The following is an 18,586-nucleotide window of genomic DNA, read 5'->3' on the forward strand; positions in this document are numbered from 1 at the left end:
CATCTCTGATTCACCGCCTTTGATTCGCAACCTCTGATTCCCCATGTCTGATTCCCCGCCTCTGTTTCCCCGCCTCTGATTCCCCGCCTCTGATTCCCCATATCTCATTCCCCGCCTCTAAATCCCCATCTCTGATTCCCGGACTCTGATTCCCCACCTCTGATTCCCGGCCTCTTATACCTGGCATCTGATTCCGGCCTCAGATTCCCGGCCTCTGATTCCCTGCTTCTGATTCTGATTCCCTGCCTCTGATTCCCCATCTCTGATTCCGCACATCTGATTCCCTGCCTCTGATTCCCTACCTCTGATTCCCCATATCTGATTCCCCGCCTCTGTTTCCCCGCCTTTGATTCCCCGCCTCTGTTTCCCAATATCTAAGTCCCTGCCTCTGATTCCCCAACTCTGATTCCCCACCTCTGATTCCCCAGCTCTGATTCCCCGCCTCTGATTCCCCGCATCTGATTCCCTGCAACTGAATCCAAGCCTCTGATTCCCTGCCTCTGATTCCCAACCTCTGATTCCCAACCTCTGATTCCCCATATCTGATTCCCCGCCTCTGTTTGCCCGCCTCTAATTCCCCGCCTCTGTTTCCCCATATCTGATTCCCCACCTCTGAATCCGCGTGTCTGATACCCAGCCTCTGATACCCCGCCCCTGATTCCCCACCTCTGATTCCCCATATCTGATACCCCGCCTCTGTTTCTGCGCCTCTGATTCCCCGCCTCTGATTCCCCGCCTCTGTTTCCCCATATCTGATTCGCCGCCTCTGATTCCCCAACTCTGATTCCCAACCTCTGATTCCCCATATCTGATTCCCCACCTCTGAATGCCCGCCTCTGGTTCCCCGCCTCTGATTCGCTGCCTCTGATTCCCCATCTCTGATTCCGCACATCTGATTCCCTGCCTCTGATTCCCCGCCTCTGATTCCCCATCTCTGATTCCCCACCTCTGAATCCGCGTGTCTGATACCCAGCCTCTGATACCCCGCCCCTGATTCCCCACCTCTGATTCCCCATATCTGATACCCCGCCTCTGTTTCTGCGCCTCTGATTCCCCGCCTCTGATTCCCCGCCTCTGATTCCCCAGATCTGATTCCCCGTGTTTGATTCCCCGCGTCTGATTCCCCATCTCTGATTCCCGACCTCTGATTCCCGGCCTCTCATTCCCGGCCTCTGATTCCCGGCCTCTGATTCCCCGCCTCTGGTTCCACGCCTCTGATTCGCTGCCTCTGATTCCCCATCTCTGATTCCGCACATCTGATTCCCTGCCTCTGATTCCCCGCCTCTGACTCCCCGCCTCTGATTCCCTGCCTCTGTTTCCAAACCTCTGATTCCCCACCTCTGATTCCCCATATCTGATTCCCCACCTCTGTTTCCCCGCCTCTGGTTCCCCGCCTCTGATTCGCTGCCTCTGATTCCCCATCTCTGATTCCGCACATCTGATTCCCTGCCTCTGATTCCCCGCCTCTGATTCCCATCTCTGATTCCCCGCCTCTGAATCCCCGTGTCTGATACCCAGCCTCTGATACCCCGCCCCTGATTCCCCACCTCTGATTCACCATATCTGATACCCCGCCTCTGTTTCTGCGCCTCTGATTCCCCGCCTCTGATTCCCCGCCTCTGCTTCCCCATATCTGATTCCCCGCCTCTGATTCCCCAGATCTGATTCCCCGTGTTTGATTCCCCGCCTCTGATTCGCCATCTCTGATTCCCGGCCTCTGATTCCCGGCCTCTCATTCCCGGCCTCTGATTCCCGGCCTCTGATTCCCCGCCTCTGGTTCCCCGCCTCTGATTCGCTGCCTCTGATTCCCCATCTCTGATTCCGCACATCTGATTCCCTGCCTCTGATTCCCCGCCTCTGACTCCCCGCCTCTGATTGTCTGCCTCTGTTTCCCAACCTCTGATTCCCCACCTCCGATTCCCCATATCTGATTCCCCACCTCTGTTTCCCTGCTTCTGATTCCCCACCTCTGTTTCCCCATATCTGATTCCCCGCCTCTGATTCCCCAACTCTGATTCCCCACCTCTGATTCCCCAGCTCTGATTTCCCACCTCTGATTCCCCGTGTTTGATTCCCTGCCTCTGATTCCCCGCCTCTGATTCCCCATCTCTGATTCACCGCCTTTGATTCGCCACCTCTGATTCCCCATATCTGATTCCCCACCTCTGTTTCCCCGCCTCTGATTCCCCGCCTCTGATTCTCCACATCTCATTCCCCGCCTCTGAATCCCCATCTCTGATTCCCGGACTCTGATTCCCAACCTCTGATTCCCGGCCTCTTATTCCCAGCATCTGATTCCAGGCCTCTGATTCCCCGCCTCTGATTCCCCAGCTCTGATTCCCGGCCTCTGATTCCCCATCTCTGATTCACCGCCTTTGATTCGCAACCTCTGATTCCCCATATCTGATTCCCCGCCTCTGTTTCCCCGCCTCTGATTCCCCGCCTCTGATTCCCCATATCTCATTCCCCGCCTCTAAATCCCCATCTCTGATTCCCGGACTCTGATTCCCCACCTCTGATTCCCGGCCTCTTATACCTGGCATCTGATTCCGGCCTCAGATTCCCGGCCTCTGATTCCCTGCTTCTGATTCTGATTCCCTGCCTCTGATTCCCCATCTCTGATTCCGCACATCTGATTCCCTGCCTCTGATTCCCTACCTCTGATTCCCCATATCTGATTCCCCGCCTCTGTTTCCCCGCCTTTGATTCCCCGCCTCTGTTTCCCCATATCTGATTCCACGCCTCTGAATCCCCGCCTCTGGTTCCCCGCCTCTGATTCGCTGCTTCTGATTCCCCATCTCTGATTCCGCACATCTGATTCCCTGCCTCTGATTCCCCGCCTCTGACACCCCGCCTCTGATTCCCTGCCTCTGTTTCCCAACCTCTGATTCCCCATATCTGATTCCCCACCTCTGAATGCCCGCCTCTGTTTCCCCGCCTCTGATTCCCCGCCTCTGATTCCCCATATCTCATTCCCCGCCTCTGATTCCGCATCTCTGATTCCCGGACTCTGATTCCCCACCTCTGATTCCCGGCCTCTTATTCCCGGCATCTGATTCCGGCCTCTGATTCCCGGCCTCTGATTCCCTGCTTCTGATTCTGATTCCCTGCCTCTGATTCCCCACCTCTGATTCCGCACATCTAATTCCCTGCCTCTGATTCCCCACCTCTGATTCCCCATATCTGATTCCCCGCCTCTGTTTCCCCGCCTCTGATTCCCCGCCTCTGTTTCCCCATATCTAAGTCCCCGCCTCTTATTCCCCAACTTTGATTCCCCACCTCTGATTCCCCAGCTCTGATTCCCCGCCTCTGATTCCCCGCATATGATTCCATGCATCTGATTCCCAGCCTCTGATTCCCAGCCTCTGATTCCCAACCTCTGTTTCCCCGCCTCTGATTCCCCGCCTCTGTTTCCGCATATCTGATTCCCCGCCTCTGAATCCCCAACTCTGATTCCCTGCCTCTAATTTCCCATGTCTGATTCCCCGCCTCTGATTCCCCGCGTCTGATTACCGGCCTCTGATTCCCCGCCTCTGATTCCCCATCTCTGATTCACAACCTCTGATTCCCCACCTCTAATTCCCCATATCTGATTCCCCGCCTCTGTTTCCCCGCCTCTGATTCCCCACCTCTGATTCCCAATATCTGATTCCCCGCCTCTGATTCCCCACCTCTAATTCCCCATATCTGATTCCCCGCCTCTGTTTCCCCACCTCTGATTCCCCACCTCTGATTCCCAATATCTGATTCCCCGCCTCTGATTCCCCACCTCTGATTCCCCGCGTCTGATTCCCTGCCTCTGATTCCCCGCCTCTGATTCCACATCTCTGATTCACCACCTCTGATTCCCCGCGTCTGATTCCCCGCCTCTGATTCCCCATCTCTGATTCCCCATCTCTGATTCCTCAATTCTGATTCCCCGCCTCTGATTCCCCAGCTCTGATTCCTCGCCTCTGATTCCCTTCCTCTGATTCCCAACCTCTGATTCCCCACCTCTGATTTCCCATATTGATTCCCTGCATCTGATTCCCCGCCTCTGATTCCCCAACTCTGATTCCCCGCCTCTGATTCCCCAGCTCTGATTCCCCGCCTCTGATTCCCCGTGTTTGATTCCCTGCCTCTGATTCCCGGCCTCTGATTCCCCATCTCTGATTCACCGCCTTTGATTCGCCACCTCTGATTCACCAAATCTGATTCCCCGCCTCTGTTTCCCCGCCTCTGATTCCCCGCCTCTGATTCCCCGCATCTGATTACCGGCCTCTGATTCCCCGCCTCTGATTCCCATCTCTGATTCACAACCTCTGATTCCCCACCTCTGATTCCCCATATCTGATTCCCCGCCTCTGTTTCCCCGCCTCTGATTCCCCGCCTCTGTTTCCGCATATCTGATTCCCCGCCTCTGAATCCCCAACTCTGATTCCCTGCCTCTAATTTCCCATGTCTGATTCCCCGCCTCTGATTCCCCGCGTCTGATTACCGGCCTCTGATTCCCCGCCTCTGATTCCCCATCTCTGATTCACAACCTCTGATTCCCCACCTCTAATTCCCCATATCTGATTCCCCGCCTCTGTTTCCCCGCCTCTGATTCCCCACCTCTGATTCCCAATATCTGATTCCCCGCCTCTGATTCCCCACCTCTGATTCCCCGCCTCTGATTCGCCAGCTATGATTCCCCGCCTCTGATTCCCCGCGTCTGATTCCCTGCCTCTGATTCCCCGCCTCTGATTCCACATCTCTGATTCACCACCTCTGATTCCCCGCGTCTGATTCCCCGCCTCTGATTCCCCATCTCTGATTCCCCATCTCTGATTCCTCAATTCTGATTCCCCGCCTCTTATTCCCCAGCTCTGATTCCTCGCCTCTGATTCCCTTCCTCTGATTCCCAACCTCTGATTCCCCACCTCTGATTTCCCATATTGATTCCCTGCATCTGATTCCCCGCCTCTGATTCCCCAACTCTGATTCCCCGCCTCTGATTCCCCAGCTCTGATTCCCCGCCTCTGATTCCCCGTGTTTGATTCCCTGCCTCTGATTCCCGGCCTCTGATTCCCCATCTCTGATTCACCGCCTTTGATTCGCCACCTCTGATTCCCCAAATCTTATTCCCCGCCTCTGTTTCCCCGCCTCTGATTCCCCGCCTCTGATTCCCCGCATCTGATTACCGGACTCTGATTCCCCGCCTCTGATTCCCATCTCTGATTCACAACCTCTGATTCCCCACCTCTGATTCCCCATATCTGATTCCCCACCTCTGATTCCCGGCCTCTTATTCCCGGCATCTGATTCCGGCCTCTGATTCCCGGCCTCTGATTCCCTGCTTCTGATTCTGATTCCCTGCCTCTGATTCCCCATCTCTGATTCCGCACATCTGATTCCCCGCCTCTGTTTCCCAATATCTAAGTCCCCGCCTCTGATTCCCCAACTCTGATTCCCCACCTCTGATTCCCCAGCTCTGATTCCCCGCCTCTGATTCCCCGCATCTGATTCCCTGCATCTGATTCCAAGCCTCTGATTCCCTGCCTCTGATTCCCAACCTCTGATTCCCCACCTCTGATTCCCCATATCTGATTCCCCGCCTCTGTTTCCCCGCCTCTGATTCCCCACCTATGTTTCCCCATATCTGATTCACGGCCTCTGATTCCCCGCCTCTGATTCCCCGCCTCTGATTCCCTGCCTCTGATTCCCCATCTCCGATTCCGCACATCTGATTCCCTGCCTCTGATTCCCCGCCTCTGATTCCCCACCTCTGATTCCCTGCCTCTGATTCCCAACCTCTGATTCCCCACCTCTGATTCCCCATATCTGATTCCCCGCCTCTGTTTCCCCGCCTCTGATTCCCCTCCTCTGATTCCCCAACTCTAATTCCCCGCCTCTGATTCCCCAGCTCTGATTCCCCGTGTTTGATTCCCTGCCTCTGATTCCCTGCCCTGATTCCCCATCTCTGTTTCACCGCCTTTGATTCGACACCTCTGATTCCCCATATCTGACTCCCCGCCTCTGTTTCCCCGCCTCTGATTCCCTGCCTCTGATTCCCAACCTCTGATTCCACACCTCTGATTCCCCATATCTGATTCCCCGCCTCTGTTTCCCCGCCTCTGATTCCCTGCCCCTGTTTCCCCATATCTGATTCCCTGCCTCTGATTCCCCAACTCTGATTCCCCGCCTCTGATTCCCTGCCTCTGATTCCCAACCTCTGATTCCACACCTCTGATTCCCCATCTCTGATTCCGCACATCTGATTCCCTGCCTCTGATTCCCTACCTCTGATTCCCCATATCTGATTCCCCGCCTCTGTTTCCCCGCATTTGATTCCCCGCCTCTGTTTCCCAATATCTAAGTCCCTGCCTCTGATTCCCCAACTCTGATTCCCCACCTCTGATTCCCCAGCTCTGATTCCCCGCCTCTGATTCCCCGCATCTGATTCCCTGCAACTGAATCCAAGCCTCTGATTCCCTGCCTCTGATTCCCAACCTCTGATTCCCAACCTCTGATTCCACACCTCTGATTCCCCATGTCTGATTCCCCGCCTCTGTTTCCCCGCCTCTGATTCCCCGCCTCTGATTCCCCATATCTCATTCCCCGCCTCTGATTCCGCATCTCTGATTCCCGGACTCTGATTCCCCACCTCTGATTCCCGGCCTCTTATTCCCGGCATCTGATTCCGGCCTCTGATTCCCGGCCTCTGATTCCCTGCTTCTGATTCTGATTCCCTGCCTCTGATTCCCCACCTCTGATTCCGCACATCTAATTCCCTGCCTCTGATTCCCCACCTCTGATTCCCCATATCTGATTCCCCGCCTCTGTTTCCCCGCCTCTGATTCCCCGCCTCTGTTTCCCCATATCTAAGTCCCCGCCTCTTATTCCCCAACTTTGATTCCCCACCTCTGATTCCCCAGCTCTGATTCCCCGCCTCTGATTCCCCGCATATGATTCCATGCATCTGATTCCCAGCCTCTGATTCCCAGCCTCTGATTCCCAACCTCTGATTCCCCACCTCTGATTCCCTATATCTGATTCCCCGCCTCTGTTTCCCCGCCTCTGATTCCCCGCCTCTGTTTCCGCATATCTGATTCCCCGCCTCTGAATCCCCAACTCTGATTCCCTGCCTCTAATTTCCCATGTCTGATTCCCCGCCTCTGATTCCCCGCGTCTGATTACCGGCCTCTGATTCCCCGCCTCTGATTCCCCATCTCTGATTCACAACCTCTGATTCCCCACCTCTAATTCCCCATATCTGATTCCCCGCCTCTGTTTCCCCGCCTCTGATTCCCCACCTCTGATTCCCAATATCTGATTCCCCGCCTCTGATTCCCCACCTCTGATTCCCCGCCTCTGATTCGCCAGCTATGATTCCCCGCCTCTGATTCCCCGCGTCTGATTCCCTGCCTCTGATTCCCCGCCTCTGATTCCACATCTCTGATTCACCACCTCTGATTCCCCGCGTCTGATTCCCCGCCTCTGATTCCCCATCTCTGATTCCCCATCTCTGATTCCTCAATTCTGATTCCCCGCCTCTGATTCCCCAGCTCTGATTCCTCGCCTCTGATTCCCTTCCTCTGATTCCCAACCTCTGATTCCCCACCTCTGATTTCCCATATTGATTCCCTGCATCTGATTCCCCGCCTCTGATTCCCCAACTCTGATTCCCCGCCTCTGATTCCCCAGCTCTGATTCCCCGCCTCTGATTCCCCGTGTTTGATTCCCTGCCTCTGATTCCCGGCCTCTGATTCCCCATCTCTGATTCACTGCCTTTGATTCGCCACCTCTGATTCCCCAAATCTGATTCCCCGCCTCTGTTTCCCCGCCTCTGATTCCCCGCCTCTGATTCCCCGCATCTGATTACCGGCCTCTGATTCCCCGCCTCTGATTCCCATCTCTGATTCACAACCTCTGATTCCCCACCTCTGATTCCCCATATCTGATTCCCCGCCTCTGTTTCCCCGCCTCTGATTCCCCGCCTCTGTTTCCGCATATCTGATTCCCCGCCTCTGAATCCCCAACTCTGATTCCCTGCCTCTAATTTCCCATGTCTGATTCCCCGCCTCTGATTCCCCGCGTCTGATTACCGGCCTCTGATTCCCCGCCTCTGATTCCCCATCTCTGATTCACAACCTCTGATTCCCCACCTCTAATTCCCCATATCTGATTCCCCGCCTCTGTTTCCCCGCCTCTGATTCCCCACCTCTGATTCCCAATATCTGATTCCCCGCCTCTGATTCCCCACCTCTGATTCCCCGCCTCTGATTCGCCAGCTATGATTCCCCGCCTCTGATTCCACGCGTCTGATTCCCTGCCTCTGATTCCCCGCCTCTGATTCCACATCTCTGATTCACCACCTCTGATTCCCCGCGTCTGATTCCCCGCCTCTGATTCCCCATCTCTGATTCCCCATCTCTGATTCCTCAATTCTGATTCCCCGCCTCTGATTCCCCAGCTCTGATTCCTCGCCTCTGATTCCCTTCCTCTGATTCCCAACCTCTGATTCCCCACCTCTGATTTCCCATATTGATTCCCTGCATCTGATTCCCCGCCTCTGATTCCCCAACTCTGATTCCCCGCCTCTGATTCCCCAGCTCTGATTCCCCGCCTCTGATTCCCCGTGTTTGATTCCCTGCCTCTGATTCCCGGCCTCTGATTCCCCATCTCTGATTCACCGCCTTTGATTCGCCACCTCTGATTCCCCAAATCTTATTCCCCGCCTCTGTTTCCCCGCCTCTGATTCCCCGCCTCTGATTCCCCGCATCTGATTACCGGCCTCTGATTCCCCGCCTCTGATTCCCATCTCTGATTCACAACCTCTGATTCCCCACCTCTGATTCCCCATATCTGATTCCCCACCTCTGATTCCCGGCCTCTTATTCCCGGCATCTGATTCCGGCCTCTGATTCCCGGCCTCTGATTCCCTGCTTCTGATTCTGATTCCCTGCCTCTGATTCCCCATCTCTGATTCCGCACATCTGATTCCCCGCCTCTGTTTCCCAATATCTAAGACCCCGCCTCTGATTCCCCAACTCTGATTCCCCACCTCTGATTCCCCAGCTCTGATTCCCCGCCTCTGATTCCCCACATCTGATTCCCTGCATCTGATTCCAAGCCTCTGATTCCCTGCCTCTGATTCCCAACCTCTGATTCCCCACCTCTGATTCCCCATATCTGATTCCCCGCCTCTGTTTCCCCACTTCTGATTCCCCACCTCTGTTTCCCCATATCTGATTCACGGCCTCTGATTCCCCGCCTCTGATTCCCCGCCTCTGATTCCCTGCCTCTGATTCCCCATCTCCGATTCCGCACATCTGATTCCCTGCCTCTGATTCCCCGCCTCTGATTCCCCGCATATGATTCCATGCATCTGATTCCCAGCCTCTGATTCCCAGCCTCTGATTCCCAACCTCTGTTTCCCCGCCTCTGATTCCCCGCCTCTGTTTCCGCATATCTGATTCCCCGCCTCTGAATCCCCAACTCTGATTCCCTGCCTCTAATTTCCCATGTCTGATTCCCCGCCTCTGATTCCCCGCGTCTGATTACCGGCCTCTGATTCCCCGCCTCTGATTCCCCATCTCTGATTCACAACCTCTGATTCCCCACCTCTAATTCCCCATATCTGATTCCCCGCCTCTGTTTCCCCGCCTCTGATTCCCCACCTCTGATTCCCAATATCTGATTCCCCGCCTCTGATTCCCCACCTCTAATTCCCCATATCTGATTCCCCGCCTCTGTTTCCCCACCTCTGATTCCCCACCTCTGATTCCCAATATCTGATTCCCCGCCTCTGATTCCCCACCTCTGATTCCCCGCGTCTGATTCCCTGCCTCTGATTCCCCGCCTCTGATTCCACATCTCTGATTCACCACCTCTGATTCCCCGCGTCTGATTCCCCGCCTCTGATTCCCCATCTCTGATTCCCCATCTCTGATTCCTCAATTCTGATTCCCCGCCTCTGATTCCCCAGCTCTGATTCCTCGCCTCTGATTCCCTTCCTCTGATTCCCAACCTCTGATTCCCCACCTCTGATTTCCCATATTGATTCCCTGCATCTGATTCCCCGCCTCTGATTCCCCAACTCTGATTCCCCGCCTCTGATTCCCCAGCTCTGATTCCCCGCCTCTGATTCCCCGTGTTTGATTCCCTGCCTCTGATTCCCGGCCTCTGATTCCCCATCTCTGATTCACCGCCTTTGATTCGCCACCTCTGATTCACCAAATCTGATTCCCCGCCTCTGTTTCCCCGCCTCTGATTCCCCGCCTCTGATTCCCCGCATCTGATTACCGGCCTCTGATTCCCCGCCTCTGATTCCCATCTCTGATTCACAACCTCTGATTCCCCACCTCTGATTCCCCATATCTGATTCCCCGCCTCTGTTTCCCCGCCTCTGATTCCCCGCCTCTGTTTCCGCATATCTGATTCCCCGCCTCTGAATCCCCAACTCTGATTCCCTGCCTCTAATTTCCCATGTCTGATTCCCCGCCTCTGATTCCCCGCGTCTGATTACCGGCCTCTGATTCCCCGCCTCTGATTCCCCATCTCTGATTCACAACCTCTGATTCCCCACCTCTAATTCCCCATATCTGATTCCCCGCCTCTGTTTCCCCGCCTCTGATTCCCCACCTCTGATTCCCAATATCTGATTCCCCGCCTCTGATTCCCCACCTCTGATTCCCCGCCTCTGATTCGCCAGCTATGATTCCCCGCCTCTGATTCCCCGCGTCTGATTCCCTGCCTCTGATTCCCCGCCTCTGATTCCACATCTCTGATTCACCACCTCTGATTCCCCGCGTCTGATTCCCCGCCTCTGATTCCCCATCTCTGATTCCCCATCTCTGATTCCTCAATTCTGATTCCCCGCCTCTTATTCCCCAGCTCTGATTCCTCGCCTCTGATTCCCTTCCTCTGATTCCCAACCTCTGATTCCCCACCTCTGATTTCCCATATTGATTCCCTGCATCTGATTCCCCGCCTCTGATTCCCCAACTCTGATTCCCCGCCTCTGATTCCCCAGCTCTGATTCCCCGCCTCTGATTCCCCGTGTTTGATTCCCTGCCTCTGATTCCCGGCCTCTGATTCCCCATCTCTGATTCACCGCCTTTGATTCGCCACCTCTGATTCCCCAAATCTTATTCCCCGCCTCTGTTTCCCCGCCTCTGATTCCCCGCCTCTGATTCCCCGCATCTGATTACCGGACTCTGATTCCCCGCCTCTGATTCCCATCTCTGATTCACAACCTCTGATTCCCCACCTCTGATTCCCCATATCTGATTCCCCACCTCTGATTCCCGGCCTCTTATTCCCGGCATCTGATTCCGGCCTCTGATTCCCGGCCTCTGATTCCCTGCTTCTGATTCTGATTCCCTGCCTCTGATTCCCCATCTCTGATTCCGCACATCTGATTCCCCGCCTCTGTTTCCCAATATCTAAGTCCCCGCCTCTGATTCCCCAACTCTGATTCCCCACCTCTGATTCCCCAGCTCTGATTCCCCGCCTCTGATTCCCCGCATCTGATTCCCTGCATCTGATTCCAAGCCTCTGATTCCCTGCCTCTGATTCCCAACCTCTGATTCCCCACCTCTGATTCCCCATATCTGATTCCCCGCCTCTGTTTCCCCGCCTCTGATTCCCCACCTATGTTTCCCCATATCTGATTCACGGCCTCTGATTCCCCGCCTCTGATTCCCCGCCTCTGATTCCCTGCCTCTGATTCCCCATCTCCGATTCCGCACATCTGATTCCCTGCCTCTGATTCCCCGCCTCTGATTCCCCACCTCTGATTCCCTGCCTCTGATTCCCAACCTCTGATTCCCCACCTCTGATTCCCCATATCTGATTCCCCGCCTCTGTTTCCCCGCCTCTGATTCCCCTCCTCTGATTCCCCAACTCTAATTCCCCGCCTCTGATTCCCCAGCTCTGATTCCCCGTGTTTGATTCCCTGCCTCTGATTCCCTGCCCTGATTCCCCATCTCTGTTTCACCGCCTTTGATTCGACACCTCTGATTCCCCATATCTGACTCCCCGCCTCTGTTTCCCCGCCTCTGATTCCCTGCCTCTGATTCCCAACCTCTGATTCCACACCTCTGATTCCCCATATCTGATTCCCCGCCTCTGTTTCCCCGCCTCTGATTCCCTGCCCCTGTTTCCCCATATCTGATTCCCTGCCTCTGATTCCCCAACTCTGATTCCCCGCCTCTGATTCCCTGCCTCTGATTCCCAACCTCTGATTCCACACCTCTGATTCCCCATCTCTGATTCCGCACATCTGATTCCCTGCCTCTGATTCCCTACCTCTGATTCCCCATATCTGATTCCCCGCCTCTGTTTCCCCGCATTTGATTCCCCGCCTCTGTTTCCCAATATCTAAGTCCCTGCCTCTGATTCCCCAACTCTGATTCCCCACCTCTGATTCCCCAGCTCTGATTCCCCGCCTCTGATTCCCCGCATCTGATTCCCTGCAACTGAATCCAAGCCTCTGATTCCCTGCCTCTGATTCCCAACCTCTGATTCCCAACCTCTGATTCCACACCTCTGATTCCCCATGTCTGATTCCCCGCCTCTGTTTCCCCGCCTCTGATTCCCCGCCTCTGATTCCCCATATCTCATTCCCCGCCTCTGATTCCGCATCTCTGATTCCCGGACTCTGATTCCCCACCTCTGATTCCCGGCCTCTTATTCCCGGCATCTGATTCCGGCCTCTGATTCCCGGCCTCTGATTCCCTGCTTCTGATTCTGATTCCCTGCCTCTGATTCCCCACCTCTGATTCCGCACATCTAATTCCCTGCCTCTGATTCCCCACCTCTGATTCCCCATATCTGATTCCCCGCCTCTGTTTCCCCGCCTCTGATTCCCCGCCTCTGTTTCCCCATATCTAAGTCCCCGCCTCTTATTCCCCAACTTTGATTCCCCACCTCTGATTCCCCAGCTCTGATTCCCCGCCTCTGATTCCCCGCATATGATTCCATGCATCTGATTCCCAGCCTCTGATTCCCAGCCTCTGATTCCCAACCTCTGATTCCCCACCTCTGATTCCCTATATCTGATTCCCCGCCTCTGTTTCCCCGCCTCTGATTCCCCGCCTCTGTTTCCGCATATCTGATTCCCCGCCTCTGAATCCCCAACTCTGATTCCCTGCCTCTAATTTCCCATGTCTGATTCCCCGCCTCTGATTCCCCGCGTCTGATTACCGGCCTCTGATTCCCCGCCTCTGATTCCCCATCTCTGATTCACAACCTCTGATTCCCCACCTCTAATTCCCCATATCTGATTCCCCGCCTCTGTTTCCCCGCCTCTGATTCCCCACCTCTGATTCCCAATATCTGATTCCCCGCCTCTGATTCCCCACCTCTGATTCCCCGCCTCTGATTCGCCAGCTATGATTCCCCGCCTCTGATTCCCCGCGTCTGATTCCCTGCCTCTGATTCCCCGCCTCTGATTCAACATCTCTGATTCACCACCTCTGATTCCCCGCGTCTGATTCCCCGCCTCTGATTCCCCATCTCTGATTCCCCATCTCTGATTCCTCAATTCTGATTCCCCGCCTCTGATTCCCCAGCTCTGATTCCTCGCCTCTGATTCCCTTCCTCTGATTCCCAACCTCTGATTCCCCACCTCTGATTTCCCATATTGATTCCCTGCATCTGATTCCCCGCCTCTGATTCCCCAACTCTGATTCCCCGCCTCTGATTCCCCAGCTCTGATTCCCCGCCTCTGATTCCCCGTGTTTGATTCCCTGCCTCTGATTCCCGGCCTCTGATTCCCCATCTCTGATTCACTGCCTTTGATTCGCCACCTCTGATTCCCCAAATCTGATTCCCCGCCTCTGTTTCCCCGCCTCTGATTCCCCGCCTCTGATTCCCCGCATCTGATTACCGGCCTCTGATTCCCCGCCTCTGATTCCCATCTCTGATTCACAACCTCTGATTCCCCACCTCTGATTCCCCATATCTGATTCCCCGCCTCTGTTTCCCCGCCTCTGATTCCCCGCCTCTGTTTCCGCATATCTGATTCCCCGCCTCTGAATCCCCAACTCTGATTCCCTGCCTCTAATTTCCCATGTCTGATTCCCCGCCTCTGATTCCCCGCGTCTGATTACCGGCCTCTGATTCCCCGCCTCTGATTCCCCATCTCTGATTCACAACCTCTGATTCCCCACCTCTAATTCCCCATATCTGATTCCCCGCCTCTGTTTCCCCGCCTCTGATTCCCCACCTCTGATTCCCAATATCTGATTCCCCGCCTCTGATTCCCCACCTCTGATTCCCCGCCTCTGATTCGCCAGCTATGATTCCCCGCCTCTGATTCCACGCGTCTGATTCCCTGCCTCTGATTCCCCGCCTCTGATTCCACATCTCTGATTCACCACCTCTGATTCCCCGCGTCTGATTCCCCGCCTCTGATTCCCCATCTCTGATTCCCCATCTCTGATTCCTCAATTCTGATTCCCCGCCTCTGATTCCCCAGCTCTGATTCCTCGCCTCTGATTCCCTTCCTCTGATTCCCAACCTCTGATTCCCCACCTCTGATTTCCCATATTGATTCCCTGCATCTGATTCCCCGCCTCTGATTCCCCAACTCTGATTCCCCGCCTCTGATTCCCCAGCTCTGATTCCCCGCCTCTGATTCCCCGTGTTTGATTCCCTGCCTCTGATTCCCGGCCTCTGATTCCCCATCTCTGATTCACCGCCTTTGATTCGCCACCTCTGATTCCCCAAATCTTATTCCCCGCCTCTGTTTCCCCGCCTCTGATTCCCCGCCTCTGATTCCCCGCATCTGATTACCGGCCTCTGATTCCCCGCCTCTGATTCCCATCTCTGATTCACAACCTCTGATTCCCCACCTCTGATTCCCCATATCTGATTCCCCACCTCTGATTCCCGGCCTCTTATTCCCGGCATCTGATTCCGGCCTCTGATTCCCGGCCTCTGATTCCCTGCTTCTGATTCTGATTCCCTGCCTCTGATTCCCCATCTCTGATTCCGCACATCTGATTCCCCGCCTCTGTTTCCCAATATCTAAGACCCCGCCTCTGATTCCCCAACTCTGATTCCCCACCTCTGATTCCCCAGCTCTGATTCCCCGCCTCTGATTCCCCACATCTGATTCCCTGCATCTGATTCCAAGCCTCTGATTCCCTGCCTCTGATTCCCAACCTCTGATTCCCCACCTCTGATTCCCCATATCTGATTCCCCGCCTCTGTTTCCCCACTTCTGATTCCCCACCTCTGTTTCCCCATATCTGATTCACGGCCTCTGATTCCCCGCCTCTGATTCCCCGCCTCTGATTCCCTGCCTCTGATTCCCCATCTCCGATTCCGCACATCTGATTCCCTGCCTCTGATTCCCCGCCTCTGATTCCCCACCTCTGATTCCCTGCCTCTGATTCCCAACCTCTGATTCCCCACCTCTGATTCCCCATATCTGATTCCCCGCCTCTGTTTCCCCGCCTCTGATTCCCCTCCTCTGATTCCCCAACTCTAATTCCCCGCCTCTGATTCCCCAGCTCTGATTCCCCGTGTTTGATTCCCTGCCTCTGATTCCCTGCCCTGATTCCCCATCTCTGTTTCACCGCCTTTGATTCGCCACCTCTGATTCCCCATATCTGACTCCCCGCCTCTGTTTCCCCGCCTCTGATTCCCTGCCTCTGATTCCCAACCTCTGATTCCACACCTCTGATTCCCCATATCTGATTCCCCGCCTCTGTTTCCCCGCCTCTGATTCCCTGCCCCTGTTTCCCCATATCTGATTCCCTGCCTCTGATTCCCCAACTCTGATTCCCCGCCTCTGATTCCCCAGCTCTGATTCCCCGCCTCTGATTTCCCGTGTTTGATTCCCTGCCTCTGATTCCCCGCCTCTGATTCCCCATCTCTGATTCACCGCCTTTGATTCGCCACCTCTGATTCCACATATCTGATTCCCCACCTCTGTTTCCCCGCCTCTGATTCCCCGCCTCTGATTCTCCATATCTCATTCCCCGCCTCTGAATCCCCATCTCTGATTCCCGGACTCTGATTCCCCACCGCTGATTCCCGGCCTCTTATTCCCAGCATCTGATTCCCGGCCTCTGATTCCCGGCCTCTGATTCCCCGCTTCTGATTCTGATTCCCTGCCTCTGATTCCCCATCTCTGATTCCGCACATCTGATTCCCTGCCTCTGATTCCCCACCTCTGATTCCACATATCTGATTTCCCGCCTCTGTTTCCCCGCCTCTGATTCCCCGCCTCTGATTCCCCGCCTGTGATTCCCCATCTCTGATTCACCACCTCTGATTCCCCACCTCTGATTCCCCATATCTAATTCCCCGCCTCTGTTTGCCCGCCTCTGATTCCCCGCCTCTGTTTCCCCATATCTGATTCCCCGCCTCTGAATCCCCAACTCTGATTCCCTGCCTCTGATTCCCCAGCTCTGATTCCCCGCCTTTGATTCCCCCCGTCTGATTCCCAGCCTCTGAATCCCCGTGTCTGATTTCCTGCCTCTGATTCCCCGCCTCTGATTCCCCATCTCTGATTCACAGCCTCTGATTCCCCACCTCTGATTCCCCATCTCTGATTCCGCACATCTGATTCCCTGCCTCTGCTTCCCCGACTCTGATCCCCACCTCTGATTCCCCAGCTCTGATTCCCCGCCTCTGATTCCCCAACTCTGATTCCCCGCCTCTGATTCCCCAGCTCTGATTCCCAGCCTTTGATTCCCCGTGTTTGATTCCCTGCCTCTGATTCCCCGCCTCTGATTCCCCATCTCTGATTCAACGCCTTTGATTCGCCACCTCTGATTCCCCATATCTGATTCCTCGCCTCTGTTTCCCCTCCTCTGATTCCCCGCGTCTGATTCCCCATATCTCATTCCCCGCCTCTGATTCCCCATCTCTGATTCCCGGACTCTGATTCCCCACCTCTGATTCCCGGCCTCTTATTCCCGGCATCTGATTCCGGCCTCTGATTCCCGGCCTCTGATTCCATGCTTCTGATTCCCCATCTCTGATTCCGCAAATCTAATTCCCTGCCTCTGATTCCCCACGTCTGATTCCCCATATCTGATTCCCCGCCTCTGTTGCCCCGCCTCTGATTCCCCGCCTCTGTTTCCCCATATCTAAGTCCCCGCCTCTGATTCCCCAACTTTGATTCCCCACCTCTGATTCCCCAGCTCTGATACTCCGCCTCTGATTCCCCGCATCTGATTCCATGCATCTGATTCCCAGCCTCTGATTCCCAGCCTCTGATTCCCAACCTCTGATTCCCCACCTCTGATCCCCATATCTGATTCCCCGCCTCTGTTTCCCCGCCTCTGATTCCCCGCCTCTGTTTCCCCATATCTGATCCCCGCCTCTATTTGCTCGCCTCTGATTCCCCGCCTCTGTTTCCCCATATCTGATTCCCCGCCTCTGAATCCCCAACTCTGATTCCCTGCCTCTAATTTCCCAGCTCTGATTCCCCGCCTCTGATTCCCCGCGTCTGATTACCGGCCTCTGATTCCCCGCCTCTGATTCCCCATCTCTGATTCACAACCTCTGATTCCCCACCTCTGATACCCCATATCTGATTCCCCGCCTCTGTTTCACCGCCTCTGATTCCCCACCTCTGATTCCCAATATCTGATTCCCCGCCTCTGATTCCCCACCTCTGATTCCCCGCCTCTGATTCGCCAGCTATGATTCCCCGCCTCTTATTCCCCGCGTCTGATTCCCTGCCTCTGATTCCCCGCCTCTGATTCCACATCTCTGATTCACCACCTCTGATTCCCCGCGTCTGATTCCCTGCCTCTGATTCCCGGACTCTGATTCCCCACCTCTGATTCCCGGCCTCTTATTCCCGGCATCTGATTCCGGCCTCTGATTCCCGGCCTCTGATTCCCTGCTTCTGATTCTGATTCCCTGCCTCTGATTCCCCATCTCTGATTCCGCACATCTAATTCCCTGCCACTGATTCCCCACCTCTGATTCCCCATATCTGATTCCCCGCCTCTGTTTCCCCGCCTCTGATTCCCCGCCTCTGTTTCCCCATATCTAAGTCCCCGCCTCTGATTCCCCAACTTTGATTCCCCACCTCTGATTCCCCAGCTCTGATTCCCCGCCTCTGATTCCCCGCATATGATTCCATGCATCTGATTCCCAGCCTCTGATTCCCAGCCTCTGATTCCCAACCTCTGATTCCCCACCTCTGATTCCCTATATCTGATTCCCCGCCTCTGTTTCCCCGCCTCTGATTCCCCGCCTCTGTTTCCCCATATCTGATTCCCCGCCTCTGAATCCCCAACTCTGATTCCCTGCCTCTAATTTCCCATGTCTGATTCCCCGCCTCTGATTCCCCGCGTCTGATTACCGGCCTCTGATTCCCCGCCTCTGATTCCCCATCTCTGATTCACAACCTCTGATTCCCCACCTCTGATTCCCCATATCTGATTCCCCGCCTCTGTTTCCCCGCCTCTGATTCCCCACCTCTGATTCCCAATATCTGATTCCCCGCCTCTGATTCCCCACCTCTGATTCCCCGCCTCTGATTCGCCAGCTATGATTCCCCGCCTCTGATTCCCCGCGTCTGATTCCCTGCCGCTGATTCCCCGCCTCTGATTCCACATCTCTGATTCACCACCTCTGATTCCCCGCG

Source organism: Narcine bancroftii, unplaced genomic scaffold (assembly GCF_036971445.1).
Source record: "Narcine bancroftii isolate sNarBan1 unplaced genomic scaffold, sNarBan1.hap1 Scaffold_160, whole genome shotgun sequence".
Taxonomy (NCBI): Eukaryota; Metazoa; Chordata; class Chondrichthyes; order Torpediniformes; family Narcinidae; genus Narcine; species Narcine bancroftii.